The sequence below is a fragment of the Marmota marmota genome, unplaced genomic scaffold (genome assembly GCF_001458135.2).
Source record: "Marmota marmota marmota unplaced genomic scaffold, marMar, whole genome shotgun sequence".
In the NCBI taxonomy this organism is placed as follows: Eukaryota; Metazoa; Chordata; class Mammalia; order Rodentia; family Sciuridae; genus Marmota; species Marmota marmota.
This window is the reverse complement of record NW_026000021.1, coordinates 1,667,447-1,689,632: the sequence shown is the minus strand read 5'-3', so window position 1 is coordinate 1,689,632 and position 22,186 is coordinate 1,667,447. Positions and strand designations below refer to the sequence as shown.

The window sequence follows — 22,186 nt, the reverse complement described above, 5'->3', positions numbered from 1 at the left end:
TAGGAATCACAAACAGGATACATGGAAAGAAAATCACATCATGGTCAAACTGCTAAAAAAATTAAAGAAAAAGAGAAAATCTGAAAGGTGTTCAAATGAAGAGCATGATTATGTTATCTAGATGGTTATATGCCAATGGACATATTATACATAGAAGTATTTAATAGATGTGTTTATACACATGAGTTAGCAGGTACACATATATTTTCTTGTGCTGTCAGCTGAGAAGATCTACAAGCAATGAAAGTCCACTAGCAACAAGCACAGTGAGCACTGAGTTCATGGGTTCTAATACAGTTGTCCAATAAAAGGAACCTGATCTCCCTGAAGAAATGATTATTCCTAGGAAATATAAGAAGTCTTGAAGCTTCTTGTATGCCAGAAAGTAAGGAGGTGCCAAGACAGCAAATAGAAACCTACAAACAAACATACCTACGTTGATGGGGTCATGGTAAAGGAACACAGGAACACAGACAGGAGCCATGCAAACGAGCTAATGATGGTCAAGGCTGGAACACTCTGAGCAAAACATGGAGTGGCCTAGATTAAAGCCCAATATATAAAATATCCAAGACTCCATAATAAAAATAAATTAATGGATGGAGAAAGAGAGAAAAACAGACAGGAGAAAATAGGCATATGTCCTGTGCATAATTTCTCCAAGTAATTTATGTAGATGCTCCAAACTCAAGGAGGTAGAACAGAATGCCTCACTCCTTGAGTGTGAACTGCAGTTAGGGACTTCCTTTCAAATTATACAGATTTGGAAAAAGAGTAATTCTACAGTGGAAACAGCTGACAGTCACTTTCTCAGGCACATGATTGACGATAGCATCAATAGAGATGAACTGTTGACAGCAGGTACCCTTGATGGCATGTGAGGAGGATGGCCCTTTACTTCTGTGATCTTCCTTTCAAATAAATTATAACTCCAGCTGAGTCTTGAGAAAACTATAGGACAAATATCAAACAAAAGACATTACGCAAAATACCTGAGCAGTATTCCTTGAAACTAAAGGCTATTAAAAACAAAACCTGAGAAACTGCCGCAGTCAGAAAGAGCCTACAGACACATGATGGATTCAAAGAATGCAGCATCTTAGATGGGACATGGAGACAGAAAAAGGACATTAGGTAAAAACTAAGGAAATGTGAATAACATGTAGTCTTTTGTTAATATTGGCATCAGTATTTGTTCATTGATTGTAACAAATATATTACACTAATATGTTAATAATAGGAGAAACAGGTAACATGAGGATGCTCTGTACTGTTGGTGTAACTTTCTATTTTTCTAAAAGTACTCCAAAAACAAAAGTTTATTAATTAAAAGAGGAGCATCCAGATGAAAATAACATATTACTTCCAAAGAAACAATAAGACTTAAGATGATTCCCTATGATGAATGATGAAACATAGCAGTCAACAGGATCACATCTTTAAAGTGCTGAAAGAAAATAACTGCTATCCTAGACGTCTATATCCAGTAAAAATGTTCTTTGAAAATTAAAGAGAAAAAGAAGATATTTTTGGCCAAACAGAGGGAGCTAATAACCACTAAAATACTGCGAAGAAGAAAAATGATCCCAGATGGAAGAATGTTAAATCAGGAAAGAATGAAGAACCCAAGAAAGGGTAAACAGTTGGGTAAAAATATGAATGTTAACTCTTTAAAATGTTAGTAATAATGTATTGTAGTAACTAAAATTCACATAGAATTAAAACGCGCAAAAGTGCATAGTATAAAAGTACTACAAACATCAGTGGGGAGAAAGTAAATGAATAATTCTAAAGTCCTTATGTGGTCCAAGAAATCCTAATTTGAAACAGGCTTTAAGAAGCCAAGAATGAGTGTTGAAACATCTCAATCAATTTCTAAAATATCTATCTAATTAAGAGATGATCAGTTAATAAAAACATATCACCAACACTCAGAAGAAGAAATATATTTCAAAATAAAAAAAGGGTAAGAACAATTAGAACAGAAGCTATTCTAAATTTGTATGTACATGATAACATTGCTTCAAAATATATAAAGGAAAGACTATGAGGAAAAATAGACAAATCCACAATCATAATTAGAGATATGAATATAATTCTTTCAAACCCTCAAAAAAAAAACAAAGAAGCATAAAGTCAATGAGAGTAACAAAGTTTAAAAGGCACAATTAACAAATATGCCTAAATAACATATTAAGAATATTGCACTCAACAACTGTTGAATAAAACATTCCTTTAAGTACACGTGAAATATTTATCAAAATTGACCATATAATGGGCTATAAAAAAAATCAACAAATACTAAAAAACGGAAGTATGTATTCTCACCACAATTTATTTAAGCCAGAAATCAGAGAAAAACATAACTTGAAAATCCTCCAAATGTTTTGAAATGAAGGAATGTGCATCTAAACAACCCATGGACTACTGAATAAGTCACAATGGATATTAGAAAATATTTTGAATTAAATTTTAACCAAGGGACAACATACCAATAGTATGGGAAAAAGCTAAAACAGTACTTGTAAATTCAAAGCCTTAAATGCATATGTAAGGAAGAGAAGGTGAAAATCAATTATTTAAGCACTCTAGACAATGTTAATTCCTTTATAGCAATAAAGACCACAAAAATGAGAACAAATGACATAATAATAAGAGGAGAAATTAAGTTATGAAGTCAATAACAAACATACAATCAAGAATACAACAAATTTAAACCAAAAAGACCCAACTGATAAATCCTTAGTAAGATGCCCCTGCCCCAAAATGAGAACCAAATATCAGAAATGAAAAAAGTGGAATATCATTACAGGGCCTACAAACATTAAAAACTATAAGAGAATATTATAAATAACTTCATGCCAATAAATTAGAAAGTTTTAAAGACAAAATGGACAAATTTTATGGTAGCAATTTTTAAATAGATACAAGAAGAAACATAATAACCTACATATTCCTATAGCTATTTCAAAAATGGATTTTTTGATATAAAATTTCCCCTTTAAAAATTCAAGGCTACTAAATTATCCCAAACAGTAGAAGTAGAAATAATACCAATTCTACAAAGATCTTTTCTAGAGTGTAGTATAAAATGGAACACTTCTAAACTCACTTTTTTTTAAGATTGCAATGATTAATATTTATAAAGTTAAATTTCTACAGCTATCAGGATAACAGATGAGTCACTGGGACTCGGACCACTTGGAAGGGAATGTTTGCTGTGGATCCAATTGCAGCACAAGGCAGATGACTTCCAGCATCTCCCCTCTTTGAACTTTCTTCATTTCCACCTCTGCCCAAGTCATCTGGTTTAACAGGGACCACCCCTGTGTGGCCAATGATGGAAGGCCTCTTGTAGGTGAGATCAGAGAATCTTCAGTGGACACATGGGCCACACCATCTTGTCAGCACATTGCCCAGGTCTCCGATGTGCCCACCATTTTTTTTTTTTTGGATTGAGAATTAAAATGAGGACCTGCATTGGTACAGCCTTTGTATTTTCTCTGAACTGGTGGAAATGGGATCTGTGCCAGCCTTCAGCCAATCCTGTAATGCCACAACTTTATTTGCTTTCTGCACAAAGTGGAAGGTGCCCTATACCGGCTATCGCCTTTCAGCATGCACCCACTCTTCTTTACCATAACTTCCTAGGGGAACACACCAGTCCAAACAACCCCAAGGACTGCTAAGGTGGCTTCAAGCAATACTTCAGGAAACACTTGCATAAATTCTAAACTCATTTTATGAAGCCAGCATAACTTTGGGACAAAACCTATAAAGAACATGACATGTTTTTTAAAAAAATTACAGGTGTATATGTGTGTAGAGATCTCAAACAAAAATGCTTTCCAGTTAAATCTAACAGCCTCTGTGATTAAAATTAAAATTCAAAACAAATGCAAGCTTGTTTTGGCATTCAAAAATCAATGTAATTCATCATATTAATAATATAAAGGATTAAAATACATATCGCCTAACTATAAGTCCATAGCAATGAATTCAGTTGACCACGGACTAAAATCTCTGAAACCATGAACCAAAATAAATCGTTTCTTCTTGAAGCTGATTCCCTTGGGCATTCTGTCACAGCAAATAAAATCGAACACTAAAATCATTTACATTTTAATTTTATTAATTTAACTTTATTTAAATGGAATCATTTATTCCTAGGCATAGAAATAAAATTAACCAAAAACGTACAAGACATCTACACAAAAACTATATTACTATACCGAAAGAACTTAAAGAATACCTTAGATAAATGGGGAAATATACTATGTTCATAGATTGGAAGGGTGATATTTTACAACTTCCATCACTCCACATTGATGTCTTTATTGAAGGCAATCTAAAGAAAGACAGAAAACTTTTTTGTGGACATTGACAAACTTAAAAAATTTAAAATATATGAGAAAAAGCAAAGGACCAAGAATAATAAGACAAAAATGAGGGGAAAGAACTGGAGGATTGATAACGACAGATATCAAAACTTGTTAGAAAGGAATAGTGATTAAAATGGCACACAACTAACTCCAGTACCAACAGATCAAAAAGAACAAAATCGAACATCCAGTATGAGACCCGCATACATCGGGTCATACATACCACTGAAAAACAGTAGGAAAAGAGTGGCCTTTTGAATAAATGATGTCGTATCAATTAGTTATCCATGTGAGAAAGGTCAGACTTCCTTCCTATTTCACACCCCATGCAGAAACCAATTCCAGATGGGTTGTAGATCTAAATGTGAAAAGTGAAACAACAAAGTTTATAGACAATAACCTAGGCGAGTAGCGGCATAGAGCTTTTATGAAAGAAAACCATAAAGGAAAATGCTAACAAATTGAATTTTGTTAAAAATTGAGAACCTTTATTCATGAAGAGATACCACTTAGATGGTAAAAGAGAATCTAGAAATAAGACATTCAGAAAACACATCTGATAAAGGATTGATAACCCAAATTACAAACAGGTTGTAGAATAAATCAATGACAAAAGACAGGCAGCCCAATAAAAAAACGGTCAAACACATGAATAGGAATTCTTTTGAAATAACAACTAACGTTGAATGTTTGTGTACCCCTGCATCCAGCAAATTCACTCTCTTACCTAAACTTAGCTGCCAGAATTTTGACTTGAACCACAAGAAAAGTTGTATTTTCTAGCCTCCACTGAGACTAAATGTATCATGTGTATAGTGAGAAGAAACCCAGAAACATTGTTTGGTATTTTAAAGTTCTTTAAATCAAACTGCTTAAAAAAATAAGATTTTTTTTTTCTTATTTAATGAGGAAAAAAATCTAAGAGTGGGAATAATTGCATTTAATATTGATTCCAGAATTGGGATAAAAATTGAGCATTTTCTTCCGGTAGCTACATCGTAAGTTGCATGATTCATTCTAATTTGAATAATTTGAGTCACGTGATCAACACTAAAACAATAAATAAAATTTCACTGCATAGTAAGGTCTGAGTCCTATGCTCCCCGCTCAACCAATTCCTGAAATTGCAAAGTGGAAAGCCAGGTGCTGGGTGACCAGTCACAGTTTGTACTTTACTAACCTGGAGTCAGGATCCTTTGTACATCAACATGGACTGAGATAGGCATTGGACAAAGGAACTTTGGGATGTTTTAGTCAGAAGCCTAGGATAGTGAATGCTGAATAGATTAAAGCCACAAACATGGGTGAACTCAATACTGAGTCTCAGAGAGGAAAGGGACCGATCCTAGATCTACAGATTGTCAGAAAGTAGACATAAGAACAGAAAGTCTCACCTAAAAGCTTAAGAAAAATGGGGTTCTAAAGGCTGCAAAGATACAAATAGGCCCTTAGACATGAATTCTGCCAAGCATTCTTCGCTCAGGTGCTAGCTGGCTCCAAGGCCAGAGAAGGGAGGCACCTCATGCTGGGGGAACAGGTTGCCAGACAGTCTCCTAAGGTATCTGGATGCAGTCCCACATGGGGAAGGCTGGGGTGTTGACTAGCAGCCAGGAGTCTGGTGGCTTGGCTGGGCCTGGATGTCCAGGGTTGGCGGGAGGTACCTTCCACACACTATCTCTCCATAGTACCATCTGCAGCTGCCTTCTGCATTTGGCCCAAGGACAACATCGCCAATCACCCCGGGGAAATTGCTGGGCCTTCAGTAAGTAAGCCTTGGGAGAGGCCAAATTTGACACTTGGCTGCTGTCCTTGAAGTTAAAAGTCCCAGCGTAGGTCAAGAAACATGACAAAAAAAAAAAAAATTGTGGCATGATGCCCAAGAGAACTCAGCCCCGCTAGACAGCAGAACAGTAGGTATTTGCTAGAATGGATGAAGGAAGAACAGAAAGTATCTATAGTCCTAGGGTTGTAGAAAGATGATCTAGAAAGCTGACGGATTTGGATGTTTTGTTTTGCAGTACTGGAGTTTGAACCCAGAGGTCCTCTACTACTGGGTTAAGTCCCAGACTTTTTGTCTTTTTGATTGTGAGTCAGGATCTAGCTAAAGTTGCCCAGGTTGGCCTTGATCATGCAATCTTCCTGCCTCAGCCTTCCAAGTAGCTGGGGTTACAAGCATGTATCACTGCACCCAACTGAGGATTTAGTTTTTTAAGACCACATGTAACTCACAATAACAACCCCCCCCCCAAAAAAAAAAGAGTGGGGGGGGGGGAGGAAAGAAAGAAAAGAAACAGTAAATTATTGCTTTTTCCTAAAAATCAGTAAGCATAAAAATTTCAAGAGCTCACTAGTTGATTATGACTGAGCCGAATAGTGTCTGATCCTTCTATTTTGTCATATGAAGGACACAGGGAACCATCAGCTTAATGAAAAAGGATCCAATGGACAAGGGAGTTGGGCAGGTCAGTGTCAAGAAACAAGGGTCAAAAAGCTATGACCTGAACAATGCTGGAGATTATCCTAAAAGAACAGAGTGGGAACTATGCTAGCAAATCAAAAGGTCCAGCCTAAATCATTGTTATTTTTATTAACTTGCACTCCACCACACCCAGCAGGGCATTGAATTAATGGATGCCCTCCTCTGTGCAGGAATTCATGGGATATCCCTTGTTCTGGCACATTGCATTCATCAGACCACCAACCAGTCTGTGGCCCTTTTTCTGGATTTCTCACTCCTCATATCTGAGCCCCTTTCCTCTCCCTACTTTGGTTATGGTCATGATCTCCTGACCATGGCTTTGCTTTTCAGAGTAGCTTCCACAGCCATTGTGCCCCTGAGTATTACAACTCTCCATCCACACAGGAAAATAGGGGCACTATGGCTTGAATGCCTGTGTTCTTTACAAAATTCATGTTGAAACTTAAACCCTAATGTGGAAGTATTAAGAATTGGGGCTTTTACAGGGTGAATATGTCAGGAGGGTAAAGACCTTATGCATGAAGGGGATTGTTGACCTTATAGAGAAGCTGAAAGAACTAGCTGGGTGGCTTTTCTTTCTCTTACTTTCTCTATTTCTCCCTTTCACTCTCCCTTCCTACCCGCCCCCTACTTCCTTCTTTCACTTCTGTCCATTCCACCATATAAAGACACAGCAACAAGCAAGGACCTGGCCCTGAGGAAACGCCAGACCTGTTGGCACCCTGATCTAGGACTTTCAGCCTCTACACTATAAAAAGTACATTTTTGTTGTTTATAAGTTATCCAAAGACAGGTGTTTTGTTATAAGGGTACAAATGGACGAGGGACTTATGGATGCCAGGTGACCAATGATGTTTGAGCTCAGGATTATCTTATAGTTGGTCCAATAATTCTCTGAATCTACCCTGTGGTTATGTCACCCATTCTGGAACACCTAATTGAAATAGACATATTCAGTAGCTCAGAACCAACTAGCAGATTCCCCAGAATTTTTTCCTGACCTGTGGAGTGAGGACTATTATTACACGAAAATCCAAGTGGAAGCCACCAGAACTCACTTTACTTACAAAATAGTAAAGGAAAAGCAACACCACATTCCTGGAGGGATTGCAGAGATTAGTGTCATCATTAATGAAAGAATCAGTGGTGGTGATTCCCATCACATTCAGCATCCCTCTTTGGCCTGTGCAGAAAACAGATGGATCTTGGAGAACAACAGTGGATTATCATGAATTTAATCAGGGAGGTGACTGATTGCAAATAATATTCTTAACATAATTCTGTTGCTTGGCAAATTAACACATCCGCTATCTGTTGAATAGCTATGGATCTGGCAAATATGTTTTTCTCAACACCTGTTTGTTAGTGCCATTCACAAAAAGCAGTTTGCTTTTAGCTGGCAATGCCAGCAATATACCTTCACTGTCTCACATCAGTGCCACATCAGTTCCCAGTTCCATGCCCCTATGTTGTCCATAGGGACCTCATCAGCTTTCATATTCACAAGACATGCTGGCCCATTACATAGACTCTATCATGCTGATTGAACTGCTGAACAGAAATAGCAACTACTTAACACATTTTGTTAAGATATTTACATGTCAGAGGGTGGGAAATAATCCAACAACTATCCAGCTCAGTAAAATCTCCAGGAGTCCAATGGTGGGAAGACATGTCGAGATACTCTTTCTAAGATGAAATGTAAGTCGTTGCATCTGATCCCTCCTATAACCAAAAAAGATGTGCAATGAACCTCTTTGGATTTTGGAGGCAACACACTCTATACTTTGATGTGTTTTAGCTCATTTACAGAAGGCCCTGAACAGTTGCTAATTTTGAGTAAGGACTGGAATAAATAAAGAATCTTCAGTACATTGCGACTATTGGGCAAACTGCTCTGTTACTTGATCTAGAAGATCCTATGGAGCTTGAAGTGTCAATGAAAGATGTAAATATCATAGGTGAATCAGAGCATAGACTTTAAGGATTGGGGAGCAAAGTCCTGCCATCCTCTGCAGATAATTGTTTCTCCTTTTGATGAATATCCTTTACCTTAATACTGGAGTTGAAAAGAGATGGAATACTTAACCATGGGGCACCCAATTATCAGGGGACTTGAGCTGTCCATGATAAACTGACCAAACCATAAAGCTTGTCATGCACAGAAGCACCAGATTATGCAATGAAAGAGTTACTTATGAGATCAGGCTAAAGTGGGTCCTGAAGGAGCAAGTAAGTTGTACTACGAGGGAGTGACCCGAATGCCTATGCTATGACTCTTGCTGTGTTACCTTCTCTAGCTAAGCCTGCATTAATGGCCTTATGGGTTATTTCCTAGGAGCAGTTAACTGAGGAAGAAATAACACCTGCTTGTTGAACATGTAGTTCTATCTCTTTTTCAGGTATTACCTAAAAAGAGACAGTTAATGTACTATATCAACTTTCTGGGTCATGCTTCAAAGACAGTGATGAAGCAAAATTTTCCTAGTATACAGAACTTTGAGCAGACAATCTGGTTGGTTTGGGATAGAGAAATGGACCAGAGGATCTACTGTCTACTGATTCATGAGTTGTGGACAATTTTGTTTTGGTGGGATGGCCAAGGATGGGAAGAAATATGATTGAAAAATTGGTGAGTTCACCAAGGGGTGACCTCAGCAAAGAAGAATTTTAAATGTCAAGTGGACAGAATGGCCTGTTTGTCAATACCTGTCAGTTTCCTTTCCTAGCCTCTCCTGTCATTACCCAACAGGCTCATGGACAAAGCGGCGGTAGAAGAAGAGCTAGAAGTCATGCATGGACTCAGTAACATAGACTTCCATTCATCAAAGACAATCTGGCTATGGCTGCTGCTGAGTGCTCCATCTGCCAACAGCAAAAACCAACACAGAGCCTCCAGTGAAACACCATTCCCCAGGGTGATTAGCCAATTGCCTGGTGGCAGGTTGATTACATTGGACCCCTTCCAAAATGGAAGGGTTGGTGCTTTGTTCCAATTATAATACAGACTTACTCTGGAGATAGATTTGCCTTCCTTACCCATAGTGCTTCTTCCCAATCTACCATCCATAACCTGACACAAGTCTTATCCATCATCATGGTATTCCACATCGCATTATTTCTGATCAAAGAACTTACTTCACTGAAAATGAAGTGCAGGAATTGGACCATGCTCATGAAATTCACTAGTTTACCATATTTCCCATCATCCTGAGGCAGGTTGGATAGAATGGAGGAACAGCCTACTGAAGACTCAGTCACAACACCAATAAGGCGGCTACAAAACCAGCATAGGCCAATGTCTTCCAAGAGACTATATGTGTTCTCAATCAGCATCCAATATATGGTGCTGTTTTTTCCCATAGCCAGAATGTATAGTCCCAGGAATCAAGAGGTCAAATGGGAGTGGCTTCAATCTCTATGACTCTTAGTGACTCACTAGCAGAAATTTTGCTTTTTTCCTCACATTATGCTCTGCTGACATAAAGGTCTTAGTTCCAAAGGGAGGAATGCTTCTTCCATCAGGAGACACAATGATTCCATTAAACTGTGAATGGAGACTTCTACCTTTCTACTTTAGGCTTTTCATACCTTATATGTAAAAAGGAAAATAAGGTCATTATAAATACCTGCTACATTGTTTGGTCAACTTCATGGTACTGCTCTTCTCTTCTCCCATCCTTCCTCTCTCCCCCTTAATGTCCACATGTGTAAATATACCACAGTGAATTTTACCTGTATGTAAAACTATAAAGCAATAATTTAAAAAAAAAATCTATAAATACAGAGAAAGAAGACCAGTAGTGTAGAGGAGGGGGATCAGGGAGATGGGGGAGGTGAGGGAAAGAGGAAGTACTGAGGACTGAAGTGGAGCAAATTATATTCCATGCTTGTATGATTATATTAAAATGAACCCCCATATTATATATGGCTATAATACACTAATAAAAAATCAGCTACAACTACATGATTAGTTGCAGAAACCAGTATTGTAATTATTATGAGTATCTATTCCTTATGCGTTATGATTATGCTTCTAAGTATATTTGTCAAAATTTCCATTTTCTCCTACCTCTTATTCCCTTATCAGTTAACATGAGATGTATTAATGCTATATCACAGTATTTAAATTCAAGAACATCAAAAGAGAGGACTGAAGATCATTCAAGAGCTCTGTATCTCCTTCCAGGGAAAGGGTTAGCATGTTTTCAGTTGCATGCAGAATAGTTTGTACCATGTTGGGTATGACTGCTATTTTCTTTATTTGGGGATTAGCTATGGTTTAAGAAGATCTGTATGGATGCCAAGTTGATAAGGGGTGGAGTGTGATGGTCAATTTTATGTGTCAACTTGGCTAGGCTACAGCTGCCAGTTATATAATCAAGCACTAATCTAGGAATTGCTGTGAATTATTTTATGTATGTGATTTAAGTTCCAATATCAGTTGACTTTAAGTAAGAGGGATTATCCTAGATAAAACTGTGTGGACCTGATTCAATTAGTTGGAAGAGCTGAGGTTTTCCTGGGGAAGAAAAAATTCCACCTGTGGACAACAGATTCAATCCATGTCTGAGAATTCCATGCTACCCCTCCTGCTCAGAGGATTTCATATTTGTACACTCAGCCTTCACAACGACGTAAGCCAATGCCTTATGATAGATTTCTCCATGTGTATCTTCTACCAGTTCTGTTCCTATAAACCCTGACTGATAGGATTGGCTGCCACAGGTATAAATATCATTAAATATAAATAATTTTCACTTACAATGTAATAGTACCACCCAATTTTTCTCTAATAGTTCAGACCCTTAAAATCACACAAATCTTTCCAACCATGTGACTTGAGACAAGTAAATTAATTTCTCTAAGTCTCTCTCTGAAATAGGCCTGACAACACTGACTTTGTGTGGGATTATAAGGACTAAACTGAGCATCTAGCTAGATACCTGGCTCATCTCTGGAGTGGTTGTCTTCATCATGATAGCATTGATGAGCCTTTGGTCACATGTGACTCTGAGATTACCTAGGGTCATAGTATAGTCTCCTTTTGTCAAACTGGTTCTGCTGATCCTCTCCTTTGTATTATTCCTTTTCAATCAAATACTACGTGGTGTAGGCTAGAATTGATTGCTTCCTTGAAAAAATAATTAAACAGAAAAGCTATACTCTTTATCTGAAGTTGTCTAATTCAGACTTTTCAATAGCAGCAAAACAACTAATTTTAGGAATACGTGTGTGTGTGTGTGTGTGTTTTAATTATTTCTGGAAAGCATCAACCTCCAGTTTAAATTAGGAAAAGACAGAAGTCTTTTGTTAAAATTTTATTTATTTAGTTTATATTATAAGGTCTTCTCTCTTAATGTTCTCTTACTAATACTTTTCATGCTATTATACTATTAGCTTATTCTCTTACATATGTATTAGCTCGTTTAAGGCTCTTAACAACCCTATGGGGTACATACATGCAATTATCCCCACTTTACAGATGAAGAAGTAGGCACGGGCAGCTCAGGTATCCTGTGCACAATCACAGGGCTGACTGTGGTGGCGGCAGTCTTTGATCTCTAGCAACATGGCACCAGAGTCTGCCCTTAATCATTATACCATATAGCCTCTCTAACTGAGCCCGCTCTGCCTGCCAAGAGCAAAAATTAGGTCTGGAAGAAAAATAGTTCTGTGACTGAACAAAACCCTGGAGGGTGATGGGGTAGGTTCTGTGAGTAGATGGTATTAAATATTAGTAACTTTGTTGGGAAGCTAGAAAGGAATTCCTCCATGCCCTGGTGTTGATCGGCTCACATTTGTGCAGGTGGGAGGAGCTCAAACCACAAAGAGTCCTTACATTTTCATGAAAATTGCTAAAAATTATCTTGTTTGTGAAAACCTAGCAAGTCTCCTGGAGAAGTGCCACACACATCAATTATTGAGCGGGAAGATGCTCCCAAATTCTGAATATCTGTGAGTTCAGCAAAGGACCATCTCCACTAGGGTCTGCACTCAGAAGACCCAGGAGAAAGAGGATGTGCTCTGTCCATGGTATCTGTGGGGGTACATGACTTTGCAGATGAATGTGAAAGGGAGAGGGGTGGATGACTGCCCAATGTCCCCAAACATTGGCCCACGCTGGCAATAAGACTGGATTCAGCACAACAGGGCACCTCTCCAGCACCCTTTGCTACAATGATCTCTCAGGAACCCAGCAGTCCTGGCTTGCTCCCCATTCCCTGAGCACTACCTGTTTCACACTGTGTTCTTCTTGTCCAACTTGTCATCCTTCTCCATTTAGCTGTCACAGAATCACTTACTAAATTCAGGATTTCCAGGCTAGGACCCAGGCATCTGTATTTAATTTTTTTTTTTGAGCCCCCAGGTGATTCCATGTACAGCCACGGTTGAAAATCACTGAACCAAATTCTAAGAAGCATCATGGGAATTTGTATCATCTACCTTCTGGAGTCCTTGTCTTATTCAGAAAAGTTGTCCACATCCTGACCAGGCTTTGTAAACTGATGGATCCTTCTCTGTGATGTGAGATTGCTCTCCTTGGGGAATATTTGGGCAGTTTTCCTGTGAGCAGAACCAGAGAAGAATGCATATGAGTGTGTGCCCCCATGAGGGTTGGGGACACATGGGTCTGTCTCAGTGAGGCATCAGGATACCCCAGAACATCTGAGAAATTGTCAGCCTCCAAGAGATTGGTCTTTGGTAGCATTCAGGAGGGCTATAGATGTGCTGTGAGTATAAGGAGCACCTGTTATCACTATTAAAACAAAATGGAACCAGGAAGCCCTGGCCCACTTATCTATGAGCCTCATATATACATTCTGTGCCTGGGTCAAGTTGTTATTGGGACCAATGGCCCAAATACTGGATACGGAAATCAGTACTTGAGTGCCCAGAAACATTTCAAATGGTACAGGTGCAAAGCAGAGTGACTTGTCAAGGACATGAATGGCCCGAGATTTCCCAAGTCTCTCATTCTACCGCTTTCCAGAAAAAAAGTCTTCCAAGAATCCAGTACAGAAGTAATGTTGCCCAGTTTTTAAAGTCTCTGGTGTGCAGCAGAACTAATACTGCCCAGTATCTGGTAGAAACGTCCATGCATCTGAGTTATTTAATCCTCAAAATAGCTATGATCCTAAAACAAGGTCATTTTTAATCTATGTTATAAATATTAATCTAAGGATGTGAGGAATTAGGTACATTTCCCAATGAGGTAAAAATTTCAGAATTCCTGTTTACTCCACCTCTTTTTTGGGGGGGAGAGGGATACCAGAGATTGAACTCAGGGGCACCCAAACACTGAACCACACCCCAGCCCTATTTTGTATTTTATTAGAGACAGGGTCTCACTGAGTTGCTTAGCACCATGCTAAATTGCTGAGACTGGCTTTAAACTTGCGCAACCCTCCTGCCTCAGCCTCCCAAGCCAGTGGGATCACAGGAGTGTGCCACCTCTTTCTGACTCCAGAATTTAGTCTTTCCTCTACACAAGGCTGTACCCAAAATCTGCTGATGTGTCATAGTCTGTGTGCTGCTAATGTTAACGTTATTAACACCTATTTATTAATCAAGTGTTCTACCAGATGTCACGCATGATTTATTCCTGGAACATGTATATTATTCTTCCCATTTCACAGAGAAACAGGCTTAGAAGAGTAAGACTGCCTTCTTCATGGCCCACAGCTAGTAAAGGCTGAGCCAGGATTTACCCCCAGGTCCTCACTTCCCCGTTTCTCCCAGAGAGGATTCAGGAGACTTCAAATGCCAAAGTGATATGGGACTCATGATAGGATTCTGACTGCAGAAAGAGCAGAACTCTTCCATTGACCTCAGATCACACCATGGTGATTTCTTGCTCTTGCTCTGCACAGGGGTTGCTCCAAACTTCACAGTGACTTAAGAACTCTGAGCCTGCTGCAGACAAGGCAGGGAGCATTTGAGATGACAACAATCTGAGCGCATCACTTAATTTTGTAACATTTCTAACCCTGCAGCTGGCGCTGTATACTTCCGCTACACCCCAAATGTACCCCTAATTCAGTGTCCTAATAGGTTTGATGCAATGCAAAATACACATATTAAATGCTTTCCTGCTTTGACAAGGATAGCAGACAGGCCTTCCAAATAGTATTCAAAGATGATAAGCACACATGCCAAGATTCATGGGCAAATTATGAGCCATATTTATTCTTATTATATTTTCACAAGTTTCTAAATGGGGAAAAAAAAAGTTCCTTTAAGGCTCATCTACTTTCACTCCCTGTAGCCCCTCCCCTTTTGTCCTTTCTATTTTGGCATTTCATTTGCAAGAAGTCTCCATCTCCCTTATTTACATGTGAAAAAACTTGGAGCATCATGTGGTGAGGGTGCAGGCAGATCCTGAATTCCATTCAATTCTCATTTCCTCTCTGACAGTCACCATTGAATCAATCATGTTCTCCCTGCCCTCTCTCTGACCACCTCAGAGATCCCAAATCGCTTTTCATCTCATGTGTCAATCACCCTCAGACCATGTCCACTTTTCATTACTAACACGCCATCACATGACCCGCTAATCTGTCACTTTCTGACAGCGGTTAGTGTGCCAATTGATTTAATTAGCAATCAATTAGCTTGTTACTATTGGAAGTAATTACCTTTTATAGAGAAAAGAGTGCAGCTGGTGAGGGCCATAAAACTGCACTAATAAAACTGCATCTCGTCCCCTTCTACCCGGGCAGCCACTGCACTCAAGGGCTAGCCAAATTATGGGTGACATGCAGATCTTTTGAATAGTCCATGGGGACCCATTCCCCCTCCTCATGTGCAAAGCTCCTCCGTCATGGATATTACCCAGAATTTGTATTCTCAGAGTAGGATTGGGTTAATGGTTGGCATTCACATATCTCACGGCATACATTGTTCAAAAGGCTTGGGTTTTGAAACAGGAAAATACCTTGGAAATGACCTCAGGCCCCTTTTTCCCCCCAAAAAAAATTAAGTAAATAAAATAAAATTATTAAGATCCAGAGAGGTTAAATGACTTGCTCAAGGTCACTCAGCTAGCAAGTGCTGGTGCTCTGAGCAGAGGCCAGCCTCCTGACCTCCAGTCCCTGCCCACTTGTCTGCAGAGGGCCTCTGCACCTTTCCAACACCACTGACTAGAGGATTCAGGAGACTTCAAATGCCAAAGTGATATGGGACTCATGGTAGGATTCTTCTACCAGGGCAGCCACTGCACTGTGAGTCCGCCTGCAGAAGCCTGGAGTGGGGGAGGATGAGAATATGCAAGTGGAAGACCCCTGTGGTCTTGAAGATGAAAGACACAGTGAATTTAGGGAGTGACACTTTGGAAACACTTAAGGCAACTAGCCCATCTCCTGAGACAGGGGCACCACACAGGCATGGGCTGCACACAAGAGCGCTGATATTTGGCGCGATTGCCTCTTCTCGTATACCCGGACTCAAAATGCACCTTCCGCCTCTCCTGACCCAGGGCTACAGTACATTTCCTGCACTTTCACTATTAAATTCAGCCTCCAAACTAGTCCCCAGGCGCCCGATGACTCGCTACATTAGCTTCGTGGTGAACAGCAGAGGCAGTAATGAGATGACTAAGGAGACCCGGATTCCATTCATCATCCTGTTTGCTCCAATATAAGTGTTCTTTTATCAGCACTATTGGTACTGATGTCATCGCAGGAGGCATAAATCACCTCACCGGTGACAGGGTCCTATTAAGGGTCACGGCCTAAAATCATTATTGACAAATTAAGGATCACACTTGGCCATTTTGTCGGTGTGCCCTCAATTGGGGGTACGGCCTGGTTCCTCTATCTGGTTGGAAATTAAATAGTCATTTATGAGTCCTGAACAGCCAGTGCGGATTAATTCCAAGAGCAGTCACCTCTTCCCCTCCTTCAAATTTGAGAATGGCACAGTCGACTTCAGTGAAGTCCTGCGTCCTTATCATCAATTCTCCTCCTTCCAGCGGCTGTTGGGGACATATGACATGACTTTGTAGAGTGCACAATGGCACATCCGGTCTTGGCTCTGGGAGCTGGCGGGGTGGGCTTGTCAGAGAGTCACTGAGAATTCTCATTTCAAAGGCTGTCACTGCCTAATGTGACTTCAGAGGACTTTTTTTTTGGAGGGTGGATGAAATGCAGATGAGACCGGGAAAGGGTAAAGATTTAATACCACCATCCTTTCTTAAAATTGGTGCCTTGGATTAAAAGCAAGACAGCTTTCCCTGAAAGACTGGGCAGAAATATGTTTTTTAGGGTGACCCACAAAGTTGCCTTCAAACCTATCTTTCAGTTTCTGAAGTGAATTGAACTGTACTCATTTGATGAAAGTTATCTGGGCATGGAAGTAAGTTCAGGACCCCTAGTCTGCAGATCCTGGGCAGGCTTTTGGCAGGCCAAGAGTCATTTTGGGGTAGTGTGGTCCCCCTAAATGATACTGAAAGGTATTTTTTTAAAAAAAACACTCAGTTATGTCAGTTCCCTGGTTGGGAAGTCAGTATTGTTAAGATGTCAGTTAGCTCCAAATTAACTCATAAATTTAATACAGTTTTACATCAGTATTAATGGAATATGTCTGTGTATGGATGTGAGCTTCACAAAAATGCTTCTGAAGCTGATTTCAAAGACTAAGCAAATAAAACTATGCAGAAAATCTCTATAAAACCAATCCTCAGTATATACCCAAAGGTCTTAAAAACAGCATACTACAGTGACACTGCCACATCAATGTTTGTAGCAGCTCAATTCACAATACCTAAGCTATGGAACCAACCTAGGTACCCCACAACAGATGGATAGATAAAGAAACGTGATATATATACGCATACATACACACACACACACACACAATGGAATATTACTCAGCCGTGAAAAATAATGACTTTATGGTATTTGCTGGAAAATGGATGGATTTGGATACTGTCATCCTAAGCGAAATAAGCCAATCCCCCAAATCCAGAGGTTGAGTATTATCTCTGATATGTTGATGCTAACACACAACAAGGGGGTGAGGGGAAGAATAGAAGTTCAGTGGATTAGACAAAGTAGAATGAAGGGAAGGGAGGTGAGAGAGGAATAGGAAAGACAGTGGAATGAATCTGACTTAATTTTCGTATGTATACATATAAATACACCACAGTGAATCTCAGCATCATGTACAACCACAAGACTGGGATCCTAATTAAATAAGATGTACTCCATGTTTGGATAAAAAAGTCAAATTATATTCCACCATCATATATAACAAAAAACAAAATAAATAATAAAACAAAATATTTAAAAAATGAAATATATTCTAAAAAAAGAGTGATATAAAGCTCCTTGATCTGTCAGATTTTGAAGTACATCAACCCTATAATGTTTAGCACAGTGTGGAGGCTACACCTGATTAGACAGACAAACAAGGGAGAAGAAAATTACAGAAATAAACACGATCATGTGTATAAGAACATAGCACATAATAAAATGGTATTTCAAATGATGCAGGCAGCATGAATGATTGGATCATTAATATTAATCATTAATTTTATAAAAAGTTGACTAAGGTTTTGGAGAAATGATTAGGTTTGATTTGTGCATTCTAAAACCTTAAATTTCTTAAACACACAAGTGTAAAATATGAAGTCACAAAAATCATGATGGTACCTGTCGTTAAAAATGTATATAATTTTGGGAGATGGAAGGATTTCCTGCATGTGATGTCAAAACAAAAGCCATTATGCAAAGAAAGTGAGGATTTAATTATATAATCATTAAAAGTAGGACAGAAAAAAAGAGCTAAAGACAAACCACCAACTAAATACACACAAAGCTACTCCAATAGGAAAGAAAACATGTGGTGAAGTATAAACCACTCACTAAAAAAAAAAGAAAGCAACCAATAAATATAAAGACCTCACATTGAGAAAATGGATGGAAAACAATAAAAATGATTTAAAAGACACCATTGTCACTTAACAAATTAGGAAAATTTTAAATAGTAGTACACAGTGCTAATGAGCATGTGAAGGTATATTCATGTTTTACTAATAGACATATACGTTGTTATACTACTAAAAAGCAATTTGATAAGCCATCAATCATTAAAAAGTACGTTGTCCTCTGACCCAACAACCCAAACACTAGAAATTTTTCCTAGGAATACTTACAGAAATACATAGATGTGTTCTTAGCAGATTGTTCATGAAGTACTATTTTAAAAATAGCAAAAAATGTAATTTTTCAATAGTAGAGGATAAGAATGCTCAACACAATATTATTGTTTAGAAACAAAAATACGTAAACAAACTAAAAATTCCATAGGGGTTACCAGTTCAATACATTTGGATTTACTTATATGAAAAAAATATTCTTAATATTTGTGAACAAAAAATAAGTAGCAGGGGCTGGGGTTGTAGCTCAGTGGTAGAGCGCTTGCCTAGCACTGGGTTCGATTCTCAGCACCTCATATAAATGGATAAAAATAAAGGTCCATTGACAACCAAAAAATTAAAAAATAATAATAATAAGTTGCAAAGTGTGAAAATATACAGATAGGCATAAAAGAAAGTGTGTGTGTGAGTGTGTGTGTGTGTGTGTGTGTGTGTATAATTTGAAATTTTGGCAGACTTTGACCTGAATATCCAATTTAATTTGCTTCAATTTGAATATGGTTATGAGTTTGGGTATCTTATATTAAATTTTTTCTTCCTTGAAAAGCAGTGCAAATGATAATTTTGCTTATATAAGCAAACTGAACATGGAAAGAAAATATTAACTAGCAATGTAATAAAGAAGTGATTTCTTTTGGGGCCTTAAGCTCAAACCTTCAAATTTGCACTGTTTCCTTGTGGAATTATTTGATCAAACTGAAATTAAAACCAAAAGATCCAACTAGGTCTGGTCAGCCTGCCCTGCTGCCCCAGAAAACTGCTGGAACTTTCCAATCTTCTGCAAAGGCATAAAGCAACAATTATGATTGAAACCTTGGGGGGGAATTCATCCATTCATTCAGCTAGTATTAATTGAGCACCTTTGTTGATCTCACTCAACTTCCTGGTGGGAGAGCTTGTTTATACCCTATCAGCACTCTGCTCTGAACACACAGTAGTATCAGAGTCACAAAGGCCAGGGCTGGGTGCTAGAACAGAGTGGAACAGCCCCAAGGCATGGCTCCAATAAACATTCAAGAAATGTGGCCATGAACATCAGCAGCTGCTGATGAGTTGGATTTTTGTCACTAAGAATCTCTAGAAATCATATCCGTAGTATTTTTGATACTCTGTAAGGAAGGTGCCTGGGCCTCTGTGGTGACAGGGCATGTGCAATAAGAGAGAAGGACAAGAATGATGTCCCACCTTGACTGCGCCACACCAGTAACTATGCCAGGGTCACAGGCAACCGTTGTCATTTCATTGAATTCAGGGTCCCACCTGCCCTTTGGTCACCAGCGAAGCAGCCTGCTCTCAGGCCCAGGACACCTCCATCTTTTGCACCTGAATTTACTAATGACAGGGGAGAATGATCTCCAGGGTGGAGCTCAAAGAAATTATGTTTGAAGTATTGAATTGTATTGTTAAAAAGTAACTCTAATTTCTCTTTAAAATGTCTTAAGAAAGCATGCAAAAAAGAATCTTGCAGAATTCCACACCATTTTATTTGCATTAAGAAATAAAACTCCACTTCCCATTTCTTAGATATAATGACATAACAATTTGTTACATATCTTTTTCTAAGGTTTCCTGTGTTTCTCTCTCTCTCTCTCTCTCTCTCTCTCTCTCTCTCTCTCCATATATATGTATACACACACACACACACACACACATTTATTTTAGTATATGTATGTGTATATGTAAGTATATATAAAGGGAGAGGGATTATCTTATACAATTGAGTGTATTTATATAAAAATTTACATATATTTGCATATATAAGAAATCTTATATATTATATTAAATTCTTATATTAAAGAATTTAATCTTATATTAAATACTTATATAAACATAAAATTCCTTTTCTTTAAAAAGCAAAACGATGTCATACTTACCATTATGCAAGTTGTTTTCAAATTTTCCTACACATACTAGGTTATTTTTCCCTATCAATATGTGAAGCCTTTATGTTCTTGTCTATGATTGCACTGTTTTTCATTATTTGAGTCAATATACTACAACCAATGTATCTATTCCCCTATTAATGGATAATTACAATGTTTGGTGTCAACTTTTTGTTATTATAAACAATGCAGTGATAAACCTTCTAGTACACATATTTCATTATTTTATTGTAATTTTTGTAGAACCAATTCTCATATGAAATATTATTAATTCTCAGGGTATGTTCTCAAGGTCAGATCGTAATGGGTGTACCAAATGGCTGTGTAAAAGTGTCCTACTTTTTACTTTCACTAGTAAAATATGAGACTGTTCATTTGCTTGTACCCTCATCAGCATTATATGGTATTGAGTGAAATTACATGTTTTGATAGTTTGAAGGGTATCTTGCAAAATGTTCCATTATTGCATTAAATTACATAAATAGGATGAGTTATTTTTTATATATTTCCCATTTATATTTCTTTTGTGAATTTCCTAGTCATATGTTTTACCACTCTTCTGGATTATTTAGATTTTCTTATTGACCATGATTGATTAGAGAAATTGACCTTTGCATATTGAATTGCAGAACTTTAGTGGAACCTGCCATTCACAAGCTATCTTTTACCTGGTTAAATCATTCCTTCTTTCCTTTTATGATTTCTGGGATTTGTATCTAGCCTCTAAAGTTCTCCCTCCCCAACAGAAAAGAACTCTTAGAGTCATCTAATACTTTTATATTTTATGTTCAATGTTTTTGTCTATAACTCTTACTGTTTTTTTAAATAGAATGAAACCAGGATCTAATTTCAGTGTTTCCTAAGGAGAGAATCAGATGACCCTGTGGCATTATTGAATTAATCTATCCTTTACCTTCACATTTGAGATTTCTAAAAAAAAAAATGTGCTTTTCTCTAAAAATTTGAGAAACACTTAGTCTGGGTTCTCAAAGGATGGTTCTGGCCACATTCTGGGGATTCCCAAGAACCATTCAGGTCAAAACTATTTTCATACTAATATTAATAGACTGTGATACCAATACACTGTCATTCTCTCATGGGTATCCAATGAGTTTTTTCCCAGAAGCTACATGACATTTGTTGATACTGTTGCTAAGATGACTAACAAAATATGCCCTGTGTATTTTTTTTACTTCAAAATTTCCTGTCCTAATGTCTAATAGGGTAAATATTGATAGATATAACTCACATTTAAAAAAAAAAAAAAAGCTCAATAAAGGTA

At 38.2% G+C, this 22,186-nt stretch overlaps 1 pseudogene; it reads right to left on the bottom strand.

The window, feature by feature from the left end:
• Positions 1-3,165: 3,165 nt before the first annotated feature.
• Positions 3,166-3,641, bottom strand: LOC125618881 (annotated as a pseudogene).
• Between the last annotated feature and the right edge of the window lie 18,545 nt (positions 3,642-22,186).